The sequence below is a fragment of the Moschus berezovskii genome, chromosome 9 (assembly GCF_049115385.1).
Source record: "Moschus berezovskii isolate FMDL1 chromosome 9, NW_MosBer_1.0, whole genome shotgun sequence".
Taxonomy (NCBI): domain Eukaryota; kingdom Metazoa; phylum Chordata; class Mammalia; order Artiodactyla; family Moschidae; genus Moschus; species Moschus berezovskii.
This window is the reverse complement of record NC_142468.1, coordinates 80,145,603-80,152,395: the sequence shown is the minus strand read 5'-3', so window position 1 is coordinate 80,152,395 and position 6,793 is coordinate 80,145,603. Positions and strand designations below refer to the sequence as shown.

The 6,793-nt window shown below is 39.9% G+C and overlaps 1 pseudogene; it reads right to left on the bottom strand.

Moving 5' to 3' along the window:
• Positions 1-5,188: 5,188 nt before the first annotated feature.
• LOC129563057 (SPRY domain-containing protein 7 pseudogene) lies at positions 5,189-5,904 on the bottom strand (annotated as a pseudogene).
• Between the last annotated feature and the right edge of the window lie 889 nt (positions 5,905-6,793).

Sequence of the window (6,793 nt, the reverse complement as noted above, 5' to 3'; positions counted from 1 at the left end):
AAAAAGAACGCATTTGAGTCAGTCCTAATGAGGTGGAAGAAACTGGAGCCTATTATACAGAGTGAAGTAAGTCAGAAAGAAAAACACCAATACAGTATATTAATGCATATATATGGAATTTCAAAAGATGGTAATGACAACCCTATATGCAAGACAGCAAAAGAGACACAGATATAAAGAATAGACTTTTTGCCTCTGTGGGAGAAGGTAAAAGTGGGATGATTAGAGAGAATAGCGTTGAGACAAGTATATTCAGTTCAGTTCAGTTCAGTTCAGTCGCTCAGTCGTGTCCGACTCTCCGCGACCCCATGAATCACAGCACGCCAGGCCTCCCTGTCCATCACCAACTCCCGGAGTTCACTCAAACTCATGTCCATCCAGTCGGTGATGCCATCCAGCCATCTCATTCTCCGTCGTCCCCTTCTCCTCCCGCCCCCAACCTTTCCCAGCATCAGAGTCTTTTCCAGTGAGTCAACTCGTCGCATGAGGTGGCCAAAGTATTGCAGTTTCAGCTTTAGCATCAGTCCCTCCAATGAACATCCAGGATTGATCTCCTCTAGAATGGACTGGTTGGATCTCCTTGCAGTATAAGGGACTCTCAAGAGTCTTCTCCAACACCACAGTTCAAAAGCATCGATTCTTCGGCGATCAGCCTTCTTCACAGTCCAACTCTCACAAGTATATTACCATATGTGAAATAGATGACCAGTCCAGGTTCAATGCATGAAACAGGGCACTCAAAGTTGGTGCACTGGGACAACCCAGAGGGATGGGATGGGGAGGAAAGAGGGAGGGGGATGTGGGATGTGGGAACACACGTACAACCGCGGCTGATTCAAGTCAATGTATGGCAAAAATCACCACAATATTGTAAAGTAATTAGCCTTCAATTAAAAATAAATTAACTTAAAAAAGAGAAATCTGAATGAGAATCTTGCTGGGTAGAGTATTCTTGGTGGTAGGTTCTTTCCTTTCATCACTTAAATATATCATGTCATACCCTTCTGGCTTGTAGAGTTTCTGTTGAGAAATTATCCAATAGCCTGATAGGAGATCCCTTGTATATTATCATTTTTCCCTTGTTGCTTTTAATATTTTATCTCTGTCTTTAATTTTTGTCAGCTTGATTACTATGTATCTTGGTGTGTTCCTCCTTGAGTTTATCCTGCCTGGGACTCTCTGTGCTTCCTGGACTTGGCTGACTATTTACTTTCCCATGTCAGGGAAGTTTTCAGCTATTATCTCTTCAAATATTTTCTCAGGTCCTTTCTCTCTCTCTTCTTTTTCTGGGATCCTATTTTTTTTTTTTTTTTAGGTTTTTAAATAGACTTTATTTTTTAGAAAAGTTTTGATTCACAGAAAAATTGAGACAGTAGTACAGAGTTCCCATATGTCCCCTCTTCCAATTTCTGTTAATAACATCTTACATTTTTATGGTTCATCTATTGCAAGTAATAAACATATTGATACATTATTAACCAAAGTCCATGATGTATTTAGATTTCCTTAGTTTTTACCTAATATCCTTTTCTGTTCCTGGTTTGCACATTACATTGACTTGTTATGTTTCCTTAGGCTCCCTGGGATGTGAGTGTCTATAATTTTCCTTGTTTTTCATGACCATGACAGTTCAGAGTACTGCTCGAGTATTTTGTAGGATGCCCCTTTATGAATCTGATGTTTTTCTCAAGGTAAGACTGAGGTTATATGTAATTTTCCTAGGAGAAATTAGATAGCTAGAGATTAAAAGCACATCTAGACTTCATCAAACTGTTGTCATGGACATAACTCATATACCAATTTTGTACCTATTCACTATGATTAGAGGTAGCAAAGATAATCTTGAGAAAAGAACATGATTATTAAAAAAAAAAAAAAAGGTTAGCTCTTAAAAAAATAATTCGGAGGTAGTTACCTGCCTTATAAAGTTACCTACATTATAAAGAACGCAAGCAGTAGTTATATTAAATCTCTTTCTGAAATAACCATGTTCTTTACTAGTTAAAATTACAAGATCAGAAAGGCAAAAATACATAAATAATAAAGTTAGTTCAATTCTTTGTATCTACAGAGTTAAATCTGGCATTTATGTAAATATGTTATGCAAATCTATGTTTTAAAAACAATTGTTATATTTCTATCTATCAAATAAACAATAAATAAATATTGCACAGGACTCTCTTGTCTATATGTCGACAATAGTCTTCAATCCTTAGAAAATTTATAGTAGGCAATCATTCTCAAAGAATTCTCTCCTAAGCAGTGGTTCCCTGTCTTTAGCGTGGATCAGAATCACCTCAAGGGCTTGTTCCAACAGATTCCTGGGTGTGTCCCCAGCAGTTTCTGATTCCATGGGTTTGGGGTGGGGCCTGAGTGTCCACATCCAACAAGTTGTCAGGTAAGGCTTATGCTGCTGATCTAAGGGCCACATGAAAACCACTGAGCACAGTCAACAAAGACGCTGCATTCATTACGTGCGGATGATGATGAGGGTGTTTTGCATATGTAATCTTAATCAGTTATAGAATCTTACCAATAGTACAAAAAAGATCTTCACAACCAAGATAGTCACGATAACGTGATCGCTGACCTAGAGCCAGACATCTTGGAATGTGAAGTCAAGTGGGCTTTAGAAAGCATCACTATGAACAAAGTTAGTGGAGGTGATGGAATTCCAGTTGAACTATTTCAAATCTTGAAAGATGATGCTGTGAAAGTGCTGCACTCAATATGCCAGCAAATTTGGAAAACTCAGCAGTGGCCACAGCAATGGAAAAGGTCAGTCTTCATTCCAATCCCAAAGAAAGGCAATGCCAAAGAATGCTCAAACTACCGCACAATTGCACTCATCTCACACGCTAGTAAAGTCATGCTCAAAATTCTCCAAGCCAGGCTTCAGCAATATGTGAACCATGAACTCCCAGATGTTCAAGCAGGTTTTAGAACAGGCAGAGGCACCAGAGATCAAATTGCCAACATCTGCTGGATCATGGAGAAAGCGAGAGAGTTCCAGAAAACCATCTATTTCTGCTTCATTGACTATGCCAAAGCCTTTGACTGTGTGGATCACAATAAACTGTGGAACATTCTGAAAGAGGTGGGAACACCAGACCACCTGACCTGCCTCTTGAGAAACCTGTATGCAGGTCAGGAAGCAACAGTCAGAACTGTACATGGAACAACAGACTGGTTCCAAATAGGAAAAGGAGTGCTTCAAGGCTGTATATTGTCACCTTGCTTATTTAACTTATATGCAGAGTCCATCATGAGGAAAGCTGGGCTGGAAGAAGCACAAGCTGGAATCAAGATTGCTGGGAGAAATATCAATAACCTCAGATATGCAGATGACACCACCCTTATGGCAGAAAGTGAAGAGGAACTAAAAAGCCTCTTGATGAAAGTGAAAGAGGAGAGTGAAAAGGTTGGCTTGAAGCTCAACATTCAGAAAACAAAGATCATGGTATCTGGTCCCATCACTTCATGGGAAATAGATGGGGAACAGTAGAAACAGTGTCAGACTTTATTTTTGGGGCTCCAAAATCACTGCAGATGCTGATTGCAGCCATGAAATTAAAAGACGTTTACTCCTTGGAAGGAAAGTTATGACCAACCTTGATAGTATATTAAAAAGCAGAGACATTACTTTGCCAACCAAGGTCCATCTAGTCAAGGCTATGGTTTTTCCCGTGGTCATGTATGGATGTGAGAGTTGGACTGTGAAGAAAGATGATTGCCGAAGAATTGATGCTTTTGAACTGTGGTGTTGGAGAAGACTCTTGAGAGTCCCTTGGACTGCAAGGAGATCCAACCAGTCCATTCTAAAGGAGATTAATCCTGGGTGTTCATTGGAAGGACTGATGCTAAAGCTGAAACTGCAATACTTTGGCCACCTCATGCGACGAGTTGACTCACTGGAAAAGACTCTGATGCTGGGAAAGGTTGGGGGCTGGAGGAGAAGGGGACGACAGAGAATGAGATGGCTGGATGGCATCACCGACTGGATGGACATGAGTTTGAGTGAACTCCGGGAGTTGGTGATGGACAGGGAGGCCTGGAGTGCTGTGATTCATGGGGTTGTGGAGAGTCAGACACGACTGAGCGACTGAACTGAACTGAAGTGATCCCTTTTATAAATGGGGAACCTGCATCCAGAGAAACTGAGGAAATTGCCTGAAGAGATAATGGGATCAGGTGGCAAAACTACAATTCAGATCTCCTTTGATTCTTAAGCCATGTTTTTCTGGTACAACATACTGCTCCATGTTGATAAATGAGCGCAATGCATGCATCCTTGGCCTGGCCTATCTGGAAAGGAGACTGTCCCAAAGATATGGACAGTGATTTGTTCAGCTTTGTAGGGTATTATTTAAAGGATAGCAATTCTTCCTGAAAACTAAGCAAAGGCTCAGTCAGGGTCATGAAGAGGATTCACTTATTTCTAAACTTCTGAAATAATCAAGAGCAAAGTAATTTACAGTATAATTAAACAAAACAGGAAGAACATGTATTTAATATAGTACTGAATAGTCCTTAATTACTATTATTTTATTATCATTTAAACTAAATCCTTAAAGAATAATCTCATTTCCATTTAAACTGAAGGCATCATACTATTCTGAATGTCTACTGCATACACTAGGCCGCCAGTCAACCACCACTCACTCAGGTGTTGAAGTAACACAGCATGATGGTCTTCAACAAAATGCTCCAATAATTACCACCACATTTATCTCCTTTCACAAGGAAAATTAAAACAATGGCATACAAACAAAACAAGCAATTAACATTTTTAAAGTGGTACATTTTACAGTAAATAAATTGCCAAAACGGAAGTTGCCAATAATATAAATATAAATTTGTCACTTTGTTATACTCTATATAAAAAAGACACTGAGACACAAAATTATTGGACGGCAGACTTAAAAGTTAATGAGGTCTAAACATCAGAATGACCAAAAAACCCACCTAACTCTGTCTCTATCAATACAAATATTTTACATTAAGAAAGACTTCCTTTTAAATATCTATATACATATTTCCATTTAATACTGTTAATTAAACCCACAGTTATATATATTTAAATAAGAGTTAAATAAACCACCCCAAATGCTGATTTCATATCACAAAACCGAAGTATTTTAAATCAGAACTTCAGGGTGGTATAGTGTATACACTGGTTCCTTAGACAATATTAACAAGCATATTTTTAAGAATATATTTTCATCTATAAATCAGATAAAGCTTTGTTAAATGGTAAACACTTTTAACAGTGCAGAAATGCAAGTTTCAAAAACAAATACATTCAGAAGATCTGCTGTTCAAATAATACCTTTTCAAAACCAGGTGGAGGAGTATGATAAAATTCACTGAACTGGCAATCCAAAATTGCACTGTCATCAACATAAACAACTGGATACACTGTCCCTTGTATACCTGATGCTGGACAATGCATGCTTTTTCCATTCAAATATACATTTAATCTACATGGTCATATGTAATACCCACCACGTCTCCCTCCTGTGGAAGGCTGTTTGCCGGCAGCCTGTTTTTCTCCTCATTATTGTGGTATAGGGCTCCATCATTTCTCATCACCAAACTGTGTACATTTTGGCCAAGGGGGATCTGATTCAAGTTAACTTTCTGAGTTGCAACGCCAATACCCCAGATTCCTGTGGATTGGATTTTGAATTCGAAGTAGCTTTTGTTTTGATGTAAAGGTGCACTGGCTAAACAACCTCCCGTTGCACATATTCGTCTTCCATTTTTTACAGTGATAACGTCAGTTCCCATGTGCTGCGTGTCCAGCTGCACGGCCGGCATCTCCTTCAGAGGGATGTGGCCCATCCCGCCATCTCTGCTGCACCGCAGGCAGCAGAACACCGAAGCGGCCATATCTCAGGGACCTCCGGCGCCACCGCCGCCGCTGCCTGCAGCTCTTGGGCTGAGGCAACACTTTCTGGGATCCTTATAATGCAAATATTGGTGTTTAATGTGGTCCCAGAGGTCTCCTAGGCTGTCTTCATTTTTTTCATTCTTTCTTTTATATTCTGTTCTATACTAGTGATTTCCACCATTCTGTCCTCCAGGTCACTTATCTGTCCTTCTCCCTCAGTTATTCTGCTATTGATTCCTTCTAGTGTATTGTTTAAGTCTGAATTTGGCAATAAGGAGTTCATGATCTGAGCTACAGTCAGCTCCTGGTCTTGTTTTTGCTAACTGTATACAGCATCTCCATCTTTGGCTGCAAAGAATATACTCAATCTGATTTCGGTGTTGACCATCTGGTGATGTCCATGTGTAGAGTCTTCTCCTGTGTTGTTGAAAGAGGGTGTTTGCTATGACAAGTGTGTTCTCTTGGCAAAACTCTATTAGCCTTTGCCCTGCTTCATTCTGTGCTCCAAGGCCAAATTTGCCTGTTACTCCAGTGTTCTTGCCTGGAGAATCCCAGGGACAGGGGAGCCTGGTGGGCTGCCATTTATGGGGTCACAGAGTCGGACATGACTGAAGCGACTTAGCAGCAGCAGTCAAGTGTTTCTTGACTTCTTACTTTTGCATTCTAGTTCCGTATAATGAAAAGGACATCATTTTTGGGTGTTAGCTCTAAAAGGTCTTGTAAGTCTTCATAGAACTGTTCAACTTCAGCTTCTTCAGCGTTACTGGTTGGGGCATCGGCTTGGATTTCTGTAATATTGAATGGTTTGCCTTGGAAACGAACAGAGATCATTCTGTCGTTTTTGAGATTGCATCCAAGTACTGCACTTTGGACTCTTCTGTTGACCATGATGGCTACTCC